Source organism: Hevea brasiliensis, chromosome 2, assembly GCF_030052815.1.
Source record: "Hevea brasiliensis isolate MT/VB/25A 57/8 chromosome 2, ASM3005281v1, whole genome shotgun sequence".
In the NCBI taxonomy this organism is placed as follows: domain Eukaryota; kingdom Viridiplantae; phylum Streptophyta; class Magnoliopsida; order Malpighiales; family Euphorbiaceae; genus Hevea; species Hevea brasiliensis.
The window spans coordinates 50337958-50364343 of NC_079494.1; positions in this window are offsets into that span (position 1 = coordinate 50337958).

Here is a 26386-nt window from a genome sequence, read left to right on the forward strand (position 1 = left end):
TATCCTTGCAAGCAATACTTGATCACAATAGGTTGACAGGGCCTAATCTGTCTGATTGGCTAAGAAATTTGAAACTTGTCCTGAACCTTGAACATATAGGATATGTTCTAGATTCAAATGTTCTTGGTCCCTTACCTCCAGAGGCCACACAAGAGGAACATGACACGTTGGACAAGTGGAAGGAGCATGATATGAGAGCTAAGTGTTACATGCTTGCTTCCATGAGTAATGAGTTACAGAAGCAACATGAGAACATGCAGAGTGCGAGTGAGATCCTCTTCACCTACAAGAGTTGTATGGTGAGCACAGCAGGAATGCTAGGTATGAGATATCTAGACAGCTATTCTGTATGAGGATGTCTGAGGGACAGAATTTTGGGGATCATGTCCACAAGATGATTCGGCTGATTGAGCAGTTGGAATATCTTGACTTCAACATGGATTTCCAACTACAGACGGATTTAATCCTTCAGTCCCTTCCTGGGCCTTTTGGGAAATTTTGTGACAAATTTCCATATGACTCAATAGGAATGCACCTTAGCTGGTTTACTCAACATGCTGGTTATTGCCCAAAAGAATATGCCAGGCAATAAAGGAAAAGAGGTAGCTTTGGTTGTATCTTCTTCTGCTGGAAAGTCCAACAAGAAGAAGGGCAATAAGAAAAAGAAACCTCAGATTCCTTGTCCTTCTAAGAAAATAGCTAAACAGAAAAGGAAGACTAAAGCTGATGAAGGCAAAGGAAAGTTTTTCCACTGCCAACAGGAAAGTGTTTCCATTGCCAATAGGAAAGTGTTTCCATTGCCAGTAAGAAAGTGTTTCCACTGGTCATAGTATAGCAATCTAAATGAATGCAATGCCGTGGTGAAAACCAACTCAAGTTCAAAATATATTTGGCACTTAAGGTTATGTCATGTTGCAGAAGATAGGATTACAAAATTGGAGAAAATGGGGATTCTATCCTTATTGGACTCTGAGCCTACTCCAACTTGTGAATCTTGCCTTGTGGCAAAATGACTAGATCACCCTTTGTTGGACAGGGCTAAGAGTGAAAATATTTTGGAGCTAATACATAGTGATGTATGTGGTCCATTTAAAGAAATGGCTAGAGGGGGCTTTCATTATTTTATTACCTTTACTGATGATAAATCAAGGTTTGGGTATTTGTATTTGATGAAATACAAACATGAATCTTTTGAAAAGTTCAAAGAATTTAAATCTGAAGTAGAAAATCAAACAGGAAAGAATATTAAAGCTCTTCGATCAGATCATGGAGGTGAATATTTGAGTACTGAATTTGATGAATACTTGAGAGAGCATGGCATTGTTTCTCAGCTGACTCCTCCAGTAACGCCACAGCTGAATGGTGTATCTGAAAGGAGAAATCGTACTTATTGGATATGGTACGTAGTATGATGAGCTATACCGATATGCCAATCTCCTTTGGGGATTTGCATTAGAATCACTTTGTATATTCGAATAGGATTCCATCAAAATCGCTTTCTTCCACACCTTATGAGATATGGCATGGAAGAAAACCAAGTCTTAAGCATGTTAAGATTTGGGGTTGTCCAACTTATATCAAAAGTCAACACCGATAAATTGGAGACCGATCGTAAAAGGTCGATTTGTTGTATATCCAAAAGATATTTTTGGATATTATTTTACTTGCCTACTTCACAAAAGTTTTGATAAGTAGAGATGCAACATTTCTTGAACAACAATTTGTCCAAGATGGAGGCAAAGGAAGGCAAATAGAGTTAGAATTGGAGAATTCTGACCAACCACTGCATCGATGGATATAGATCCATCTAGTCAACCTATACCCGTTGATGAAACATCTACACTGTTCCTCGTAGAACAACTGTGGTATCTCACCCACCAGTGAGATATGGTTTTCTTCATGAAGAAGAACAAGAGTTGTCTACTCATGAAGAAGTAGATCATGGAGATGATCCACTTACCTATGAAGAAGCTATATCAGATATAGACTCTTCAAAATGGATTGATGCTATGAAATCCGAGATTGATTCCATGTATAAGAATCAAGTTTGGGATCTTGTTGACCCACCTGAAGGTATTGTACCTATAGGGAACAAATGGGTTTTCAAGAAGAAAATTGGTTCTGATGGAAAGGTAGAGACCTATAAAGCAAGGCTAGTAGCGAAAGGGTTTCGCCAAAGGCAAGGAATCGACTATGAGGAGACTTTCTCGCCTGTTGCCATGCTTAAATCAATTAGGATTTTATTAGCAATAGCTGCGTACTATGATTATGAGATTTGGCAGATGGATGTCAAAACAGCTTCTCTCAATGGATACATTGAAGAAAACATTTTGTTCCCAAGTATTTTTTATGAGATATAAATAAGATGGAATGGTGAGTCTCATGCCATATAACAAACACGATAGGTACTTATAAATGATAAATAGGCCGAACCAGTGACACTTATGACAAGCACATGGAGTTTACTCTTGTCAATGTTTTGTCATAAATCATATCAGTGCATATAATCTTTAGACCTGAGATAGCACAGTTATCTTGTATATAGGTAGTTTGAGTTTGATACTGCTTTCATACTTGTACTGTGTATGGGTATATGGGCATGTGTTGGCTCCTACTAGTTATATATGGAGGTAGGTGTTGATCAAGATGGAATCTGTTCCTCTAAGTAAATAGAGATAAAATCGTATGTTCATTTAATTGTTCTTGATGTTTCAAGTTCCTGCCAGATGATAGATTTATTCAGAAAAGAGTTTCTGATGAGAAAATCTTTTTAATCAAGAACTGGAATTAAAAGAGAACATAATATTCATAGCAAATGGAGTTTGACATAAACCATGACTCCAGCTTGAGTTGGGATTTTGTAACAGAGAGATTCTAGTGCATGGTAATAATGATTATAGGTTCATTTAAGGTAAACCTTATTATAATTGCGTGGCCATGGCATGCTATGCTAGGTGTTAACCATGGTCTATGAGATTCATAAAATGATTTAGAGAAATCATTTATGGTAAGAAAGAGTTCTAATGATATTAAGAGTTGATATCATGTCTCATTGCCAATTAGTGATGAGCCTAGTAAGTCACACACATACACAAGTTATCACCTATTTAAATATGATTTAAATAATTAATTAAAGAGTTTAATTGATTAATTAAATAGGTTTGGTTTGCAATTAGATTGCAAAGTCCCTAGCATGACATGAAACCAAATCTAGATTATTGGATGTATAATATAAGTTAAATTTATATTTAAAGTGTTTAAATATGAATTTAATTAATGAGAAATTAATTAATAGAGATTAATTAATTAATTTATATTTGATATAAATTAATTAGAAGAAGAAAATAATTATTTTGGGTTAAGACCTCAAAATTAAAACACAGGGGCATTTTGGTCATTTTGCAGTGTGACACGTGGCACCATGAGATGGTGACACATGGCATAACACATAAGCTTGCCTAATGTTTTTTTTTTAATCATGTAAGATGATTAAAATCAAGATTAAATATAGGTTTGACACTTGGCACAATGTGATTGGGTCACTTAAACCTAGAGCTAATCAAAGGGTGACATGTGGCAAGGGTTTAATGTGTTAACCTAGCTATTTAAGTGTTGTTATGAGAAAATAAAACACAACCAGTAGCCACACTCCTTTGTCACGCCACTTTGAGGGTTTTCATCTCTTCTCCTTCATCTCTTATCAATTCAAAGAGATTGGCCATCAATCTCTTGAATTAAGAACACTAGAAATTGTTTCTAGTGTCCTGTTTACATCTCTAATCTCTTAAAAGGCAGAACTTGAATTTCTAATTAATAGAAAAGGCTTTAGAAGCTGTTTAAGGGCTGCCATAGGTGTTCTTGGTGTGGACAAGCTAGAGGGACAACATCTAGTGTCCTGAAGACGAATCTCAAAGGCGCAGACACGCTGCAGTACATCAAGAGGTTAGTGTAATCGTTCTTGATTTAATCTAGGGTTCTAAAATTAATTTGATTAATTTTAAAATCTTAAATAGCAAATATAGATCCAAAAACATATTAAAAGAGTTTTAATATGTTGTTTATCATTGAAATTAAATAGATAAAAATAAATCTTGCATGATGCATGTGACCCTAGGTGAAAATTTTTGAATTCAATGGTATAAACTTGTGTTTTTCACACTTCCGTTCCTTCAATTGGTATCAGAGCCACTATATTTGCCATTTAGATTGTTGATTATATGATTTAATTGTGTGTATGATCATGAGATCAAGAGTTCATTGCTGGTTGCAAAGCAAGTTGGTGGCATACTTGAAAAAACACCATCAATGGTGCGCATGGTTTGGCTTCCATGGGTGGTTTAAGGTTTGGCTTTTAATTCTGCAATTGTTGTATGATCTAAGGCCTATTCTTTGACTAATTAAAGTGTTTAATTAGTAGTTTTTATCACACAATTAAATTATGATTCAAATCAGAATTTTAAAAATTGTTTGAATGTGATTCAAATCTGAATTTTAAAAGTTGTTTGAATGTGATTCAAATCTGAATTTTTAAAGTTGTTTGAATCATATTTAAATCTGATTTTTTAAAATTGATTGAATAAAATTCAAATATAATTTTTTAAAAAATGTTTGAATGTGATTCAAATCTGATTTTTTTAAAAAATGTTTGAATGTGATTCAAATCTGAATTTTTAAAGTTGTTTGAATGTGATTCAAATCTGAATTTTTAAATTTGTTTGAATGAGATTCAAATCTGAATTTTTAAATTTATTTGAATGATATTCAAATCTGGATTTTTAAGTTGAATATGAGATATTCAATTTAATTTAAGTATGTATGTTTTATTTAATTGTTAAAAAATGATATGCATGATGGATGATCATGGACTATAAAAGACCAATGTGATTGGATTTATTTCTTTTATGTTTCTTTGGGATTGTAAATTAATTAATTTATTTTAATTTATTTTGTGCATGTATTATTAAGTTTGTAATAATTTTTGGGTTGTAATTTCATTTATTTAAGTTCTTGTAAATTCGCCTTGGTATGCCAAGGATTACTATGTAATATTGGATTGCAAGAAGTTCAAGGAGGTCAAGAGCATTGGTGGGACCAATGGGAGGAATTCAAGATCAAGTGTTGATTATGTACTCCTTCAGCAACTCTTGTAAAATGAATGAATGAAATGCACCTAGGAATGCCCTGATTCAATTCTTGGTGGCTCAGAATTGAATCCCTTAGAAAGTCCATGATCATACCATATTTACTGCTTATCCATGAATGCATGAGATGTATGGGAATGTATGCAATTATATGATATATGCATGCTAAATGGATAATGTGCAAAGTGAGACCTTAATAGTAATTAGAATGACCATAAAATCTTCCAAACAAATGATTAAGTTGGAAATGCTATAATTAAAGTAATTATAACATAGGCCCTCCATTGGGGCAATTATTTTAAGAAATTTTAAATAGTTGCATAAGATGCAATTTATTTAAGAGATTTTCTTAAGAATAATTGTTAAGCATGAGATGTTGTAAATATGTAAATGGTTTAGTGGCCAATATTGGATGTACCTGAGGACATTAAAATTATTTGCATAATTACTGGCTCAATGGGATCAACTTAACTAATGCAAGATAAGTCAATAATGGATGTACCTGAGATTTTGAGCATTAGGGGCTAGGTAAAGGATTGAACCTCACATGAGATGTGATGGGCAAAGAGTTGCTCACTTATAGTTTATTGTAATTCCAATAATGGATGTACCTGAGGATGATCAATAGAATTATAAGAATTCAATCACCCACTAGAAATCCATCCAACTAGGATTTGCTTTCTACTTTGGAAGTGTAGGATTCGCTAAGTTAGTGGGAGGACCAATTTGAGTAAAATTCCATAATCATTTTGGTTAATTACATGATACATTTACTAATTAATCTGGTTATTTTCTGCAGTTAATTTTCTGAAAAAAATGAGCACAAAACAACCACCACCATCCAATATCCTTGCAAGCATACTTGATCACAATAGGTTGACAGGACCTAATCTGTCTGATTGGCTAAGAAATTTGAAACTTGTCCTGAACCTTGAACATATAGGATATGTTCTAGATTCAAATGTTCCTGGTCCCTTACCTCCAGAGGCCACACAAGAGGAACATGAAACTTTGGATAAATGGAAGGAGCATGATATGAGAGCTAAGGGTTACATGCTTGCTTCCATGAGTAATGAGTTACAGAAGCAACATGAGAACATGCAGAGTGCGAGTGAGATCCTCCTTCACCTACAAGAGTTGTATGGTGAGCACAGCAGGAATGCTAGATATGAGATATCTAGACAGCTATTCCGTATGAGGATGTCTGAGGGACAGAATGTTGTCCACAAGATGATTCGGATGATTGAACAGTTGGAACATCTTGACTTTAACATGGATTTCCAACTACAGACAGATTTGATCCTTCAGTCCCTTCCTGAGTCTTTTGGGAATTTTGTGACAAATTTCCATATGACTAAACAGGAATGCACCTTAGCTGGTTTACTCAACATGCTGGTTATTGCCCAAAAGAATATGCCAGGAAATAAAGGAAAAGTGGTAGCTTTGGTTGCATCTTCTTCTACTGGAAAGTCCAACAAGAAGAAGGGCAATAAGAAAAAGAAACCTCAGATTCCTGGTCCTTCCAAGAAAATAGCTAAACAGAAAAGGAAGACTAAAGCTGATGGTGGCAAAGGAAAGTGTTTCCACTGGCAAAAGGATGGGCACTAGAAAAGGAACTGCCCAGAGTATCTTGCTTCTCTGAAGGACAAGAAGGATACACCTTCGGAAGGCATGTCCATATCTTGTTATTTAGATTGTGATAATACTCATAGTTCATCTACAGCTTGGGTTTTAGATACTAGTGCCAGTTCTCACATTTCTAATGATATGCAGGAACTAGCAAATAGTAGCAACTTGCGTTCTCAAGATGTTAGAGTCCGGATTAGCAATGGCTCAACTGTTGAAGCTTTAGCCATAGGATCTAAATCTTTTTACATGTTTGGACATGTTTTGTGTTTGGATAATATTTTATATGTACCTGATGCTTTTAAGAACATCATTTCTATATCTAGTTTGACTAGAAATGGCTATGAATTTCAATTCACTGATGATGTTTGCAATATTTATTTTGCAAATAAATATATTGGTTCGGGTTATATGAATGATGGTCTTTATTATTTGGATAATAATGACAAACACAAATTGAATGCAAGTGATCTAAAAGAATGCAATGCCATTTGGATAATAATGACAAACACAAATTGAATGCAAGTGATCTAAAAGAATGCAATGCCATGGTGAAAACCAACTCAAGTTCAAAATATATTTGGCACTTAAGGTTGTGTCATGTTGCAGAAGATAGGATTGCAAAACTGGAGAAAATGGGGATTCTATCCTCATTGGGCTCTGAGCCTACTCCAACTTGTGAATCTTGCCTTCAGGGCAAAATGACTAGATCACCCTTTGTTGGACAGGGGCTAAGAGCTGAAAATATTTTGGAGCTAATACATAGTGATGTATGTGGTCCATTTAAAGAAATGGCTAGAGGGGGTTTTCATTATTTTATTACCTTTACTGATGATAAATCAAGGTTTGGGTATTTGTATTTGATGAAATACAAACATGAATCTTTTGAAAAGTTCAAAGAATTTAAATCTGAAGTAGAAAATCAAACAGGAAAGAATATTAAAGCTCTTCGATCAGATCGTGGAGGTGAATATTTGAGTACTGAATTTGATGAATACTTGAGAGAGCATGGCATTGTTTCTCAGCTGACTCCTCCAGAACGCCATACGGTGAATGGTGTATCTGAAGGAGAAATCGTACCCTATTGGATATGGTACGTAGTATGATGAGCTATACTGATATGCCAATCTCCTTTTGGGGATTTGCATTAGAATCAGCTTTGTATATTCTGAATAGGATTCCATCAAAATCAGTTTCTTCCACACCTTATGAGATATGGCATGGAAGAAAACCAAGTCTTAAGCATGTTAAGATTTGGGGTTGTCCAGCTTATATCAAAAAGCTGAACACTGATAAATTGGAGACCAGATCAGAAAAAGGTCGATTTGTTGGATATCCAAAAGATAGTTTTGGATATTATTTTTATTTGCTTACTTCACAAAAGGTTGTGATAAGTAGAGATGCAACATTTCTTGAACAACAGTTTGTTCAAAAAGGAGGCAAAGGAAGGCAAATAGAGTTAGAATTGGAGAATTCTGAATAACCAGCAGATCAGATGGATATAGATCCATCTAGTCAACCAATACCCGTTGATGAAACATCTATAGCTGTTCCTCGTAGAACAACCAGGGTATCTCACCCACCAGTGAGATATGGTTTTCTTCATGAAGAAGAACAAGAGTTGTCTACTCATGAAGAAGTAGATCATGGAGATGATCCACTTACCTATGAAGAAGCTATATCAGATATAGACTCTTCAAAATGGATTGATGCTATGAAATCCGAGATTGATTCCATGTATAAGAATCAAGTTTGGGATCTTGTTGACCCACCTGAAGGTATTATACCTATAGGGAACAAATGGGTTTTCAAGAAGAAAATTGGTTCTGATGGAAAGGTAGAGACCTATAAGGCAAGGCTAGTAGCGAAAGTGTTTCGCCAAAGGCAAGGAATCGACTATGAGGAGACTTTCTCGCCTGTTGCCATGCTTAAATCAATTAGGATTTTATTAGGAATAGCTGCGTACTATGATTATGAGATTTGGCAGATGGATGTCAAAACAACTTTTCTCAATGGATACATTGAAGAAAACATTTTCATGGAACAACCTAAGGGATTTGAATCCCAAGATGGTTCCAAGGTATGCAAGCTAAAGCGATCCATTTATGGGTTGAAACAAGCTTTGAGGAGTTGGAACATCCATTTTGATGAAGCCATTAAATCCTTTGGTTTCATCAAAAATGAGGATGAGCCATGTGTATATAAGAAGGTTAGTGACAGTGCTATCACTTTCCTTGTCTTATAAGTGGATGACATACTGTTGATGGGTAATGACACAGGTATGTTGACGACTATAAAGGTATGGTTGTCAAATACATTCTCCATGAAAGACTTAGGGGAGGCAACCTATATTCTTAGGATTCGCATCTATAGAGATAGAGCGAAAAGAATAATTGGTTTATCCCAAAGTCTATACTTGGAAATGGTGTTAAAGAGGTTTAACATGCTTGATTCCAAGAGAGGATTGTTACCAGTGAGACATGGTATCCATCTTTCTAAAGAGATGTCTCTAAAGACACCTGAAGAAAGAGATAAGATGGCCAAGATTCCATATACTTCGGCTATTGGAAGTTTAATGTATGCAATGTTGTGTACTAGGCCGGATATCGCATATGCTGTTAGTTTGACTAGCAGGTATCAATCCAATCCAGGTTTGGAACATTGGATAGCTGTCAAGAATATCCTTAAGTACTTGAGAAGAACTAAGGATTTATTCTTGATTTATGGAGGTGGAGACTTGCAAATGGATGGTTATACTGATTCTGATTTCCAATCAGATACCGATGATAGAAAGTCTACCTCTAGATATGTGTTCATTTGTAATGGAGGTGCAGTCAGTTGGAAGAGTTCCAAACAGAGCACGACTGCAGATTCCACTACAGGAACTGAGTATATTGCTGCATCAGATGCTGCAAAGGAAGCTGTTTGGATAAAGAAGTTCGTGACAGAACTTACAGTAGTTCCTTCCATTGAGTCAGCAGTTCCACTACACTGTGACAATAATGGAGTAGTCATACAGGCTAAGGAACTAAGGTCTCACCCAAAATCGAAACACATAGAAAGGCACTACCACATTATCAGAGATATAGTTGGGCAAGGCGATTTAGCCATGCAGAAAATAGCATCAGCTGAAAATCCAGCTGATCCATTCACTAAGCCTATGTCACAGACTCAGTTAGACCGACATCTTGAGAAGATAGGTCTAAGATATTGTAATGAATGGCTCTAGTGCTAGTGGGAGATTGTTAGTAGTATGCCCTAGAGCATATCATTTAGTATGTATCTTGTACATATTTTTAATAATAAAAGGCATTTCCACTTTTCCGTTTGCATAATATATTTATGTGTAATAGAAAAGGTCCATTGATATTTTGTTAAAAATATTATTCTTAAGTTGTTAAGAATATGAGTGACAATATTTCTAGCACGAAGTATCATAAATAGGTTCACTATCGAAGATACTTCATAATAAGGACATGACTTATCCAGAAAGATTGTATTCATGTTTGTTCCCAAGTTATTTATATGAGATATAAATAAGATGGAATGGTGAGTCTCATGCCATATAACAAACATGATAGACACTTATAAACGATAAGTAGGCCGAACCAGTGACACTTATGACAAGCACATGGAGTTTACTTTTGTCAATGTTTTGTCATAAATCATATCAGTGCATATAATCTTTAGACCTGAGATAGCACAGTTATCTTGTATATAGGTAGTTTGAGTTTGATACTGCTTTCATACTTGTACTGTGTATGGGTATATGGGCATGTGTTGGCTCCTACTAGTTATATATGGAGGTAGGTGTTGATCAAGATGGAATCTGTTCCTCTAAGTAAATAGAGATAAAATCCTATGGTCATTTAATTGTTCTTGATGTTTCAAGTTCCTGGCCAGGACAGATAGATTTATTCAGAAAAGAGTTTCTGATGAGAAAATCTTTTTAATCAAGAACTAGAATTAAAAGAGAACATAATATTCATAGCAAATGGAGTTTGACATAAACCATGACTCCAGCTTGAGTTGGGATTTTGTAACAGAGAGATTCTAGTGCATGGTAACATATGATTATAGGTTCATTTAAGGTAAACCTTATTACTAATTGGGTGGCCATGGCATGCTATGCTAGGTGTTAACCATGGGTTATGAGGCTCATAAAATGATTTAGAGAAATCATTTATAGTAAGAAAGAGTTCTGATGATATTAAGAGTTGATATCATGTCTCATTGCCAATTAGTGATGAGCCTAGTAAGTCACACACATACACAAGTTATCGCCTAATTAAATATAATTTAATTAATTAATTAAAGAGTTTAATTGATTAATTAAGTAGGTTTGGTTTGCAATTATATTGCAAAGTCCCTAGCATGACTTGAAACCAAATCTAGATTATTGGATGTATAATATAAGTTAAATTTATATTTAAAGTGTTTAAATATGAATTTAATTAATGAGAAATTAATTAATAGAGATTAATTAATTAATTTATATTTGATATAAATTAATTAGAAGAAGAAAATAATTATTTTGGGTTGAGAACTCAAAATTAAGACACAGGGGCATTTTGGTCATTTTGCAGTGTGACACGTGGCACCATGAGATGGTGACACATGGCATAACACATAAGCTTGCCAAATGTTTTTTATGTAAGATGATTAAAATCAAGATTAAATATAGGTTTGACACTTGGGACAATGTGATTGGGTCACTTAAACCTAGAGCTAATCAAAGGGTGACATGTGGCAAGGGTTTAATGTGTTAACCTAGCTATTTAAGTGTTGTTATGAGAAAATAAAATACAACCAGTAGCCACACTCCTTTGTCACGCCACTTTGAGGGTTTTTATCTCTTCTTCTTCATCTCTTATCAATTCAAAGAGATTAGCCATCAATCTCTTGAATTAAGAACACTAGGAATTGTTTCTAGTGTCCTGTTTACATCTTTAATCTCTTAAAAGGCAGAACTTGAATTTCTAATTAATAGAAAAGGCTTTAGAAGCTGTTCAAGGGCTGCCATAGGTGTTCTTGGTGTGGACAAGCTAGAGGGACAACATCTGGTGTCCTGAAGACGAATCTCAAAAGCGCAGACACGCTGCAGTGCATCAAGAGGTTAGTGTAATCGTTCTTGATTTAATCTAGGGTTCTAAAATTAATCTGATTAATTTTAAAATCTTAAATGGCAAATACAGATTCAAAAACATATTAAAAGAGTTTTAATATGTTGTTTATCATTGAAATCAAATAGATAAAAATAAATCTTGCATGATGCATATGACCCTAGGTGAAAATTTTTGAATTCAATGGTATAAACTTGTGTTTTTCACGCTTCCGTTCCTTCAATTGGTATCATAGCCACTATATTTGCCATTTAGATTATGATTTAATTGTGTGATTTGATCATGAGATGATTGATCCATTGCTGGTTGGATCAAGAGGTGTGGCGGTATGCTTGATGAACTCCAACATGGTGCGCATGGCTTTGGAAGATCATGGTGCGCATGGTTGTTATTAAATTCTGCAATTGTTGCATGATGAAAGGTTCATCATATGACTAATTAAAATGTTTAATTAGGATTTTTAATCACACAATTAAATTATGATTCAAATAAAAAATTTTAAAAATTGTTTGAATGTGATTCAAATCTGAATTTTAAAAGTTGTTTGAATGTGATTCAAATCTGAATTTTTAAAGTTGTTTGAATCATATTTAAATCTGATTTTTTAAAATTGATTGAATAAAATTCAGATCTGATTTTTTAAAAAATGTCTGAATGTGATTCAAATCTGATTTTTTAAAAAATGTTTGAATGTGATTCAAATCTGAATTTTTGAAGTTGTTTGAATGTGATTCAAATCAGAATTTTTAAATTTGTTTGAATGAGATTTAAATCTGAATTTTTAAATTTATTTGAATCATATTCAAATTTGTATTTTTAAGTTGAATATGAGATATTCAATTTAATTTAAGTATGTATGTTTTATTTAATTGTTAAATAGTGATATGCATGATGGATGATCATGGACTATAAAAGACCAATGTGATTGGATTTATTTCTTTTATGTTTCTTTGGGATTGTAAATCAATTAATTTATTTTGGGCATGTATTATTAAGTTTGTAATAATTTTTGGGTTGTAATTTCATTTATTTAAGTTCTTGTAAATTCGCCTTGGTATGCCAAGGATTACTATGTAATACTAGATTGCAAGAAGTTCAAGGAGGTCAAGAGCATTGGTGGGACCAGTGGGAGGAATTCAAGATCAAGTGTTGATTATGTACTCCTTCAGCAACTCTTGTAAAATGAATGAATGAAATGCACCTAGGAATGCCCTGATTCAATTCTTGGTGGCTAAGAATTGAATCCCTTAGAAAGTCCATGATCATACCATATTTACTGCTTATCCATGAATGCATGAGATGTATGAGAATGTATGCAATTATATGATATATGCATGCTAAATGGATAATGTGCAAAGTGAGACCTTAATAGTAAATAGAATGACCATAAAATCTTCCAAACAAATGATTAAGTTGGATATGCTATAATTAAAGTAATTATAACATAGGCCCTCCATTGGGGCAATTATTTTAAGAAATTTTAAATAGTTGCATGAGATGCAATTAATTTAAGAGATTTTCTTTAGAATAATTGTTAAGCATGAGATGTTGTAAATATGTAAATGGTTTAGTGGCCAATATTGGATGTACCTGAGGACATTAAAATTATTTGCATAATTACTGGCTCAATGGGATCAACTTAACTAATGCAAGATAAGTCAATAATGGATGTACCTGAGATTTTGAGCATTAGGGGCTAGGTAAAGAATTGAACCTCACATGAGATGTGATGGGCAAGGAGTTGCTCACTTATAGTTTATTGTAATTCCAATAATGGATGTACCTGAGGATGATCAATAGAATTATAAGAATTCAATCACCCACTAGAAATCCATCCAACTAGGATTTCCGTTTTCTACTTTGGAAGTGTAGGATTCGCTAAGTTAGTGGGAGGACCAATTTGATTAAAAGACCATAATCATTTTGGTTAATTACAGGATACATTTACTAATTAATCTAGTTATTTTCTGCAGTTAATTTTCTGATAAAAATGAGCACAAAACAACCACCACCATCCAATATCCTTGCAAGCATACTTGATCACAATAGGTTGACAGGACCAAATCTGTCTGATTGACTAAGAAATTTGAAGCTTGTCCTGAACCTTGAACATATAGGATATGTTCTAGATTCAAATGTTCCTGGTCCCTTACCTCCAGAGGCCACACAAGAGAAACATGAAACTTTGGACAAGTGGAAGGAGCATGATATGAGAGCTAAGTGTTACATGCTTGCTTCCATGAGTAATGAGTTACAGAAGCAACATGAGAACATGCAGAGTGCGAGTGAGATCCTCCTTCACCTACAAGAGTTGTATGGTGAGCACAGCAGGAATGCTAGGTATGAGATATCTAGACAGCTATTCCGTATGAGGATGTCTGAGGGACATAATGTTGGGGATCATGTCCACAAGATGATTCGGCTGATTGAGCAGTTGGAACATCTTGACTTCAACATGGATTTCCAACTACAGACGGATTTGATCCTTCAGTCCCTTCCTGAGTCTTTTGGGAATTTTGTGAAAATTTCCATATGACTAATTTGATTAAAAGAATATGCCAGGCAATAAAGGGAAAGAGGTAGCTTTGGTTGCATCTTCTTTTGCTGGAAAGTCCAACAAGAAGAAGGGTAATAAGAAAAAGAAACATCAGATTCCTGGTCCTTCCAAGAAAATAGCTAAACAGAAAAGAAAGACTAAAGCTGATGGTGGCAAAGGAAAGTGTTTCCACTGCCAAAAGGATGGCCACTGGAAAAGGAACTGCCCAGAGTATCTTGCTTCTCTGAAGGACAAGAAGGATACACCTTCGGATGGTATGTCCATATCTTGTTATTTAGATTCTGATGATACTCATAGTTCATCTATAGCTTGGGTTTTAGATACTGGTGCCAGTTCTAACATTTCTAATGATATGCAGGAACTAGCAAATAGTAGCAGCTTGCGTTCTCAAGATGTTAGAGTCCGGATTGGCAATGGCTCAACTGTTGAAGCTTTAGCCATAGGATCTAAATCTTTTTACATGTTTGGACATGTTTTGTGTTTGGATAATATTTTATATGTACCTGATGCTTTTAAGAACATCATTTCTATATCTAGTTTGACTAGAAATGGCTATGAATTTCAACATCGATGATGTTTGCAATATTTATTTTGGAAATAAATATATTGGTTCGGGTTATATGAATGATGGTCTTTATTATTTGGATAATAATGACAAACACAAATTGAATGCAAGTGATCTAAAAGAATGCAATGCCATGGTGAAAACCAACTCAAGTTCAAAATATATTTGGCACTTAAGATTATGTCATATTGCAGAAGATAGGATTGCAAAATTGGAGAAAATGGGGATTCTGTCCTCATTGGGCTCTGAGCCTACTCCAACTTATGAATCTTGCCTTCAGGGCAAAATGACTAGATCACCCTTTGTTGGACAGGGGCTAAGAGCTGAAAATATTTTGGAGCTAATACATAGTGATGTATGTGGTCCATTTAAAGAAATGGCTAGAGGGGGCTTTCATTATTTTATTACCTTTACTGATGATAAATCAAGGTTTGGGTATTTGTATTTGATGAAATACAAACATGAATCTTTTGAAAAGTTCAAAGAATTTAAATCTGAAGTAGAAAATCAAACAGGAAAGAATATTAAAGCTCTTCGATCAGATCGTGGAGGTGAATATTTGAGTACTGAATTTGATGAATACTTGAGAGAGCATGGCATTATTTCTCAGCTGACTCCTCCAGGAACGCCACAGCTGAATGGTGCATCTGAAAGGAAAAATCATACCCTATTGGATATGGTACGTAGTATGATGAGCTATACTGATATGCCAATCTTCTTTTGGGGATTTGCATTAGAATCAGCTTTGTATATTCTGAATAGGATTCCATCAAAATCAGTTTCTTCCACACCTTATGAGATATGGCATGGAAGAAAACCAAGTCTTAAGCATGTTAAGATTTGGGGTTGTCCAGCTTATATCAAAAAGCTGAACACTGATAAATTGGAGACCAGATCAGAAAAAGGTTGATTTGTTGGATATCCAAAAGATAGTTTTGGATATTATTTTTATTTGCCTACTTCACAAAAGGTTGTGATAAGTAGAGATGCAACATTTCTTGAACAACAGTTTGTTCAAGAAGGAGGCAAAGGAAGGCAAATAGAGTTAGAATTGGAGAATTCTGACCAACCAATGCATCGATGGATATAGATCCATCTAGTCAACCAATACTCGTTGATGAAACATCTACAGCTGTTCCTCGTAGAACAACCAGGGTATCTCACCCACCAGTGAGATATGGCTTTCTTCATGAAGAAGAACAAGAGTTGTCTACTCATGAAGAAGTAGATCATGGAGATGATCCCTTTACCTATGAAGAAGCTATATCAGATATAGACTCTTCAAAATGGATTGATGCTATGAAATCCGAGATTGATTCCATGTATAAGAATCAAGTTTGGGATCTTGTTGACCCACCTCAAGGTATTATACCTATAGGGAACAAATGGGTTTTCAAGAAGAAAATTGGTTCTGATGGAAAGGTAGAGACCTATAAGGCAAGGCTAGTAGCGAAAGGGTTTCGCCAAAGGCAAGGAATCGACTATGAGGAGACTTTCTCGCCTGTTGCCATGCTTAAATCAATTAGGATTTTATTAGCAATAGCTGCGTACTATGATTATGAGATTTGGCAGATGGATGTCAAAACAACTTTTCTCAATGGACACATTGAAGAAGACATTTTCATGGAACAACCTAAGGGATTTGAATCCCAAGATGGTTCCAAGGTATGCAAGCTAAAGCGATCAATTTATGGCTTGAAACAAGCTTCGAGGAGTTGGAACATCCGTTTTGATGAAGCCATTAAATCCTTTGATTTTATCAAAAATGAGGATGAGCCATGTGTATATAAGAAGGTTAGTGACAGTGCTATCACTTTCCTTGTCTTATTTGTGGATGACATACTGTTGATGGGTAATGACACAGGTATGTTGACGGCTATAAAGGTATGGTTGTCAAATACATTCTCCATGAAAGACTTAGGGGAGGCAACCTATATTCTTGGGATTCGCATCTATAGAGATAGAGCGAAAAGAATAATTGGTTTATCCCAAAGTCTATACTTGGAAAAGGTGTTAAAGAGGTTTAACATGCTTGATTCCAAGAGAGGATTGTTACCAGTGAGACATGGTATCCATCTTTCTAAAGAGATGTCTCCAAAGACACCTGAAGAAAGAGATAAGATGGCCAGAATTCCATATGCTTCGGCTATTTGAAGTTTAATGTATGCAATGTTGTGTACTAGGCCGGATATCGCATATGCTGTTAGTTTGACTAGCAGGTATCAATCCAATCCAGGTTTGGAACACTGGATAGCTGTCAAGAATATCCTTAAGTACTTGAGAAGAACTAAGGATTTATTATTGATTTATGGAGGTGGAGACTTGCAATTGGATGGTTATACTGATTCTGATTTCCAATCAGATATCGATGATAGAAAGTCTACCTCTGGATATGTGTTCATTTGTAATGGAGGTGCAGTCAGTTGGAAGAGTTCCAAACAGAGCACGACTGCAGATTCCACTACAGAGGCAGAGTATATTGCTGCATAAGATGCTGCAAAGGAAGCTGTTTGGATTAAAAAGTTCGTGATAGAACTTACAGTAGTTCCTTTCATTGAGTCAGCAGTTCCATTACACTGTAACAACAATGGAGTAGTCATACAGGCTAAGGAACTAAGGTCTCACCCAAAATCCAAACACATAGAAAGGCACTACCACATTATCAGAGATATAGTTGGGCAAGGCGATTTAGCCATGCAGAAAATAGCATCAGCTGAAAATCCAGCTGATCCATTCACTAAGCCTATATCACAGACTCAGTTAGACCGACATCTTGAGAAGATAGGTCTAAGATATTGTAATGAATGGATCTAGTGCTAGTGGGAGATTGTTAGTAGTATGCCCTAGAGCATATCATTTAGTATGTATCTTGTACATATTTTATTAATAAATGGCATTTCCACTTTTCTGTTTATATAATATATTTATGTGTAATAGAAAAGGTCCGTTGATATTTTGTTAGAAATATTATTCTTAAGTTGTTAAGAATATGAGTGACAATATTTCTAGCACAAAGTATCATAAATAGGTTCACAATCGAGGATACTTCATAATAAGGACATGACTTATCCAGAAAGATTGTATTCATGTTTGTTCCCAAGTTATTTATATGAGATATAAATAAGATGGAATGGTGAGTCTCATGCCATATAACAAACATGATAGGCACTTATAAATGATAAGTAGGCCGAACCAGTGACACTTATGACAAGCACATGGAGTTTACTCTTGTCAATGTTTTGTCCTAAATCATATCAGTGCATATAATCTTTAGACCTGAGATAGCACAGTTATCTTGTATATAGGTAGTTTGAGTTTGATATTGCTTTCATACTTGTACTGTGTATGGGTATATGGGCATGTGTTGGCTCCTACTAGTTATATATGGAGGTAGGTGTTGATCAAGATGGAATCTGTTTCTCTAAGTAAATAGAGATAAAATCCTATGTTCATTTAATTATTCTTGATGTTTCAAGTTCCTGGCCAGGACAGATAGATTTATTCAGAAAAGAGTTTCTGATGAGAAAATCTTTTTAATCAAGAACTGGAATTAAAAGAGAACATAATATTCATAGCAAATGGAGTTTGACATAAATCATGACTCCAGCTTGAGTTGCGATTTTGTAACAGAGAGATTCTAGTGCATGGTAACATATGATTATAGGTTCATTTAAGGTAAACCTTATTACTAATTGGGTGGCCATGGCATGCTATGCTAGGTGTTAACCATGGTCTATGAGGTTCATAAAATGATTTAGAGAAATCATTTATGGTAAGAAAGAGTTCTAATGATATTAAGAGTTGATATCATGTCTCATTGCCAATTAGTGATGAGCCTAGTAAGTCACACACATACACAAGTTATCACCTATTTAAATATGATTTAATTAATTAATTAAAGAGTTTAATTAATTAATTAAATAGGTTTAGTTTGCAATTAGATTGCAAAGTCCCTAGCATGACTTGAAACCAAATCTAGATTATTGGATGTATAATATAAGTTAAATTTATATTTAAAGTGTTTAAATATGAATTTAATTAATGAGAAATTAATTAATAGAGATTAATTAATTAATTTATATTTGATATAAATTAATTAGAAGAAGAAAATAATTATTTTGGGTTAAGAACTCAAAATTAAGACACAGGGGCATTTTGCTCATTTTGCAGTGTGACACGTGGCACCATGAGATGGTGACACATGGCATAACACATAAGCTTGCTAAATGTTTTTTTTAATCATGTAAGATGATTAAAATCAAGATTAAATATAGGTTTGACACTTGGCACAATGTGATTGGGTCACTTAAACCTAGAGCTAATCAAAGGGTGACATGTGGCAAGGGTTTAATGTGTTAACCTAGCTATTTAAGTGTTGTTATGAGAAAATAAAACACAACCAGCAGCCACACTCCTTGGTCACGCCATTTTGCAGCCCTCCCTCTATTCTTCTTCATCTCTCATCAATTCAAAGAGATTAGCCATCAATCTCTTGAATTAAGAACACTAGAAATTGTTTCTAGTGTCCTGTTTACATCTCTAATCTTTTAAAAGGCAGAACTTGAATTTCTAATTAATAGAAAAGGCTTTAGAAGCTGTTCAAGGGCTGCCATAGGTGTTCTTGGTGTGGACAAGCTAGAGGGACAACATCTGGTGTCCTGAAGACGAATCTCAAGGCGCAGACACGCTGCAGTGCATCAAGAGGTTAGTGTAATCGTTCTTGATTTAATCTAGGGTTCTAAAATTAATCTGATTAATTTTAAAATCTTAAATGCCAAATACAGATCCAAAAACATATTAAAAGAGTTTTAATATGTTGTTTATCATTGAAATCAAATAGATAAAAATAAATCTTGCATGATGCATGTGACCCTAGGTGAAAATTTTTGAATTCAATGGTATAAACTTGTGTTTTTTACGCTTCCGTTTCTTCAACTGGTATCAGAGCCCAATAAGGATAGAATTCCCATTTTCTCCAATTTTGTAATCCTCTCTTCTGCAACATGATATAACCTTAAGTGCCAAATATATTTTGAACTTGAGTTGGTTTTCACCACGGCATTGCATTCATTTAGATTGCTATACTCTGGCCAGTGGAAACACTTTCTTACTGGCAATGGAAACACTTTCCTATTTGCAATGGAAACACTTTCCTGTTGGCAGTGGAACACTTTCCTTTGCCTTCATCAGCTTTAGTCTTCCTTTTCTGTTTAGCTATTTTCTTAGAAGGACCAGGAATCTGAGGTTTCTTTTTCTTATTGCCCTTCTTCTTGTTGGACTTTCCAGTAGAAGAAGATGCAACCAAAGCTACCTCTTTTCCTTTATTGCCTGGCATATTCTTTTGGGCAATAACCAGCATGTTGAGTAAACCAGCTAAGGTGCATTCCTGTCTAGTCATATGGAAATTTGTCACAAAATTCCCAAAAGACTCAGGAAGGGACTGAAGGATCAAATCCGTCTGTAGTTGGAAATCCATGTTAAAGTCAAGATGTTCCAACTGCTCAATATTTTCCATTTAGATTGTTGATTATATGATTTAATTGTGTGTTTGATCATGAGATCAAAAGATCATTGCTGGTTGCAAAGCAGGGTGGCGGCATACTTGAAAAAAAAACCATCAATGGTGCGCATGGTTTGGCTACCATGGGTGGTTCAAGGTTTGGCTTTTAATTCTGCAATTGTTGTATGATCTAAGGCCTATTCTTTGACTAATTAAAGTGTTTAATTAGTAGTTTTAATGACACAAATAAATTATGATTCAAATCAGAATTTTAAAAATTCCTTGAATGTGATTCAAATCTAAATTTTAAAAGTTGTTTGAATGTGATTCAAATCTGAATTTTTAAAGTTGTTTGAATCATATTTAAATCTGATTTTTTAAATTTGATTGAATAAAATTCAGATCTGATTTTTTAAAAAATGTTTGAATGTGATTCAAATCTGATTTTTTAAAAAATGTTTGAATGTGATTCAAATCTGAATTTTTGAAGTTGTTTGAATGTGATTCAAATCTGAATTTTTAAATTTGTTTGAATGAGATTCAAATCTGAATTTTTAAATTTATTTGAATCATATTCAAATCTGGATTTTTAAGTTGAATATGAGATATTCAATTAATTTAAGTATGTATGTTTTATTTATTTGTTAAATAGTGATATGCATGATGGATGATCATGGACTATAAAAGACCAATGTGATTGGATTTATTTCTTTTATGTTTCTTTGGAATTGTAAATTAATTAATTTATTATAATTTATTTTGGGCATGTATTATTAAGTTTGTAATAGTTTTTGGGTTGTAATTTCATTTATTTAAGTTCTTGTAAATTCGCCTTGGTATGCCAAGGATTACTATGTAATATTGGATTGCAAGAAGTTCAAGGAGGTCAAGAGCATTGGTGGGACCAGTGGGAGGAATTCAAGATCAAGTGTTGATTATGTACTCCTTCAGCAACTCTTGTAAAATGAATGAATGAAATGCACCTAGGAATGCCCTGATTCAATTCTTGGTGGCTCAGAATTGAATCCCTTAGAAAGTCCATGATCATACCATATTTACTGCTTATCCATGAATGCATGAGATGTATGGAAATGTATGCAATTATATGATATATGCATGCTAAATGGATAATGTCCAAAGTGAGACCTTAATAGTAATTAGAATGACCATAAAATCTTCCAAACAAATGATTAAGTTGGATATGCTATAATTAAAGTAATTATAACATAGGCCCTCTATTGGGGCAATTATTTTAAGAAATTTTAAATAGTTGCATGAGATGCAATTAATTTAAGAGATTTTCTTAAGAATAATTGTTAAGCATGAGATGTTGTAAATATGTAAATGGTTTAGTGGCCAATATTGGATGTACCTGAGGACATTAAAATTATTTGCATAATTACTGGCTCAATGGGATCAACTTAACTAATGCAAGATAAGTCAATAATGGATGTACCTGAGGTTTTGAGCATTAGGGGCTAGGTAAAGGATTGAACCTCGCATGAGATGTGATGGGCAAAGAGTTGCTCACTTATAGTTTATTGTAATTCCAATAATGGATGTACCTAAGGATGATCAATAGAATTATAAGAATTCAATCACCCACTAGAAATCTATCCAACTAGGATTTCCGTTTTCTACTTTGGAAGTGTAGGATTCGCTAAGTTAGTGGGAGGACCAATTTGATTAAAAGACCATAATCATTTTGGTTAATTACATGATACATTTACTAATTAATCTGGTTATTTTCTCAGCTTAATTTTCTCGATAAAAATGAGCACAAAACAACCACCACCATCCAATATCCTTGCAAGCATACTTGATCACAATAGGTTGACAGACCAAATCATCGATTGGCTAAGAAATTTGAAACTTGTCCTGAACCTTGAACATATAGGATATGTTCTAGATTCAAATGTTCCTAGTCCCTTACTTCCAGAGGCCACACAAGAGGAACATGATACTTTGGACAAGTGGAAGGAGCATGATATGACAGCTAAGTGTTACATGCTTGCTTCCATGAGTAATGAGTTACAGAAGCAACATGAGAACATGCAGAGTGCGAGTGAGATCCTCCTTCACCTACAAGAGTTGTATGGTGAGCACAGCAGGAATGCTAGGTATGAGATATCTAGATAGCTATTCCGTATGAGGATGTCTGAGGGACAGAATGTTGGGGATCATGTCCACAAGATGATTCGACTGATAGAGCAGTTGGAACATCTTGACTTCAACATGGATTTCCAACTACAGACGCATTTGTTCCTTCAGTCCCTTCCTGAGTCTTTTGGGAATTTTGTGATAAATTTCCATATGACTAAATAGGAATGCACCTTAGCTGGTTTACTCAACATGCGGGTTATTGCCCAAAAGAATATGCCAGGCAATAAAGGGAAAGAGGTAGCTTTGGTTGCATCTTCTTCTGCTGGAAAGTCCAACAAGAAGATGGGCAATAAGAAAGAGAAACCACAAATTCCTGGTCCTTCCAAGAAAATAGCTAAACAGAAAAGGAAGACTAAAGCTGATGGAGGCAAAGGAAAGTGTTTCCACTGCTAAAAGGATGGGCACTGGAAAAGGAACTGCCCAGAGTATTTTGCTTCTCTGAAGGACAACAAGGATACACCTTCGGAAGGTATGTCCATATCTTGTTATTTAGATTCTGATGATACTCATAGTTCATCTACAGCTTGGGTTTTAGATATCTTGTGCCGCTTCACATTTCTAATGATATGCAGGAACTAGCAAATAGTAGCAGCTTGCGTTCTCAAGATGTTAGAGTCCGGATTGGCAATGGCTCAACTGTTGAAGCTTTAGCCATAGGATCTAAATCTTTTTACATGTTTGGACATGTTTTGTGTTTGGATAATATTTTATATGTACCTGATGCTTTTAAGAACATCATTTCTATATCTAGTTTGACTATAAATAGCTATGAATTTCAGTTCACTGATGATGTTTGCAATATTTATTTTGGAAATAAATATATTGGTTCGGGTTATATGAATGATGGTCTTTATTATTTGGATAATAATGACAAACACAAATTGAATGCAAGTGATCTAAAAGAATGCAATGCCATGGTGAAAACCAACTCAAGTTCAAAATATATTTGGCACTTAAGGTTATGTCATGTTGCGTAAGATAGGATTGCAAACTGGAGAAAATGGGGATTCTATCCTCATTGGGCTCTGAGCCTACTCCAACTTGTTAATCTTGCCTTCTGGTCAAAATTACTAGATCACACTTTGTTGGACAGTGGCTAAGAGCTAAAAATATTTTGGAGCTAATACTTAGTGATGTATGTGGTCCATTTAAAGAAATGGCTAGAGGGGTTTTCATTATTTTATTACCTTTCTTGATGATAAATCAAGGTTTGGGTATTTGTATTTGATGAAATACAAACATGAATCTTTTGAAAAGTTCAAAGAATTTAAATCAAGTAGAAAATCAAACAGAAAGAATATTAAAGCTCTTCGATCGATCGTGGAGGTGAATATTTGAGTCTTGAATTTGATGAATACTTGAGAGAGCATGGCATTGTTTCTCACCGACTCCTCCAGAACGCCACAATTGAATGGTGTATCTGAAAGGAGAAATCGTACCCTATTGGATATGGTACGTAGTATGATGAGCTATACTGATATGCCAATCTCCTTTTGGGGATTTGCATTAGAATCAGCTTTGTATATTCTGAATAGGATTCCATCAAAATCAGTTTCTTCCACACCTTATGAGATATGGCATGGAAGAAAACCAAGTCTTAAGCATGTTAAGATTTGGGGTTGTCCAGCTTATATCAAAAAGCTGAACACTGATAAATTGGAGATCAGATCAGAAAAAGGTCGATTTGTTGGATATCCAAAAGATAGTTTTGGATATTATTTTGGTTTCGCCAAAGGCAAGGAATCGACTATGAGGAGACTTTCTCGCCTGTTGCCATGCTTAAATCAATTAGGATTTTATTAGTAATAGCTGCATACTATGATTATGAGATTTGGCAGATGGATGTCAAAACAGCTTTTCTCAATGGATACATTGAAGAAAACATTTTCATGGAACAACCTAGGGGTTTTGAATCCCAAGATGGTTCCAAGGTATGCAAGCTAAAGCGATCCATTTATGGGTTGAAGCAAGCTTCGAGGAGTTGAAACATCCGTTTTGATGAAGCCATTAAATCCTTTGGTTTTATCAAAAATGAGGATGAGCCATGTGTATATAAGAAGTTTAATGACAGTGCTATCACTTTCCTTGTCTTATATGTGGATGACATATTGTTGATGGGTAATGACACAGGTATGTTGACGACTATAAAGGTATGGTTGTCAAATACATTCTCCATGAAAGACTTAGGGGAGGCAGCCTATATTCTTGGAATTCGCATCTATAGAGATAGAGCGAAAAGAATAATTGGTTTATCCCAAAGTCTATACTTAGAAAAGGTGTTAAAGAGGTTTAACATGCTTGATTCCAAGAGAGGATTGTTACCAGTGAGACATGGTATCCATCTTTCTAAAGAGATGTCTCCTAAGACACCTGAAGAAAGAGATAAGATGGCCAGGATTCCATATGCTTCGGCTGTTGGAAGTTTAATTTATGCAATGTTGTGTACTAGGCTGGATATCGCATATGCTGTTAGTTTGACTAGCAGGTATCAATCCAATCCAGGTTTGGAACATCGATAGTCACAAGAATATCCTTAAGTACTTGAGAAGAACTAAGGATTTATTCTTGATTTATGGAGGTGGAGACTTGCAATTGGATGGTTATACTGATTCTGATTTCCAATCAGATATCGATGATAGAAAGTCTACCTCTGGATATGTGTTTATTTGTAATGGAGGTGCAGTCAGTTGGAAGAGTTCCAAACAGAGCATGACTGCAGATTCCACTACAGAGGCTGAGTATATTGCTGCATCAGATGCTGCAAAGGAATCTGTTTGGATAAAGAAGTTCGTGACAGAACTTACAATAGTTCCTTCCATTGAGTCAGCAGTTCCACTACATTGTGACAATAATGGAGCACTCATACAGGCTAAGGAACTAAGGTCTCACCAGAAATCCAAACACATAGAAAGGCGCTACCATATTATCAGAGAAATAGTTGGGCGAGGCGATGTAGCCATGCAGAAAATAGCATCAGCTGAAAATGCAGCTGATCCATTCACTAAGCCTATGTCACAGACTCAGTTAGACCAAAATCTTGAGAAGATAGATCTAAGATATTGTAATGAATGGCTCTAGTGCTAGTGGGAGATTGTTAGTAGTATGCCCTAGAGCATATCATTTAGTATGTATCTTGTAAATATTTTATTAATAAAAGGCATTTCCACTTTTCCGTTTTCATAATATATATATGTGTAATAGAAAAGGTCCATTGATATTTTGTTAGAAATATTATTCTTAAGTTGTTAAGAATATGAGTGACAATATTTCTAGCACGAAGTAGCATAAATAGGTTCACAATCGGGGATACTTCATAATAAGGACATGACTTATCCAAAAAGATTGTATTCATGTTTGTTCCCAAGTTATTTATATGAGATATAAATAAGATGGAATGGTGAGTCTCATGCCATATAACAAACATGATAGGCACTTATAAACGATAAGTAGGCCGAACCAGTGACACTTATGACAAGCGCATGGAGTTTACTCTTGTCAATGTTTTGTCATAAATCATATCAGTGCATATAATCTTTAGACCTGAGATAGCACAGTTATCTTGTATATAGGTAGTTTGAGTTTGATACTGCTTTCATACTTGTACTGTGTATGGGTATATGGGCATCTGTTGGCTCCTACTAGTTGTATATGGAGGTAAGTGTTGATCAAGATGGAATCTGTTCCTCTAAGTAAATAGAGATAAAATCCTAT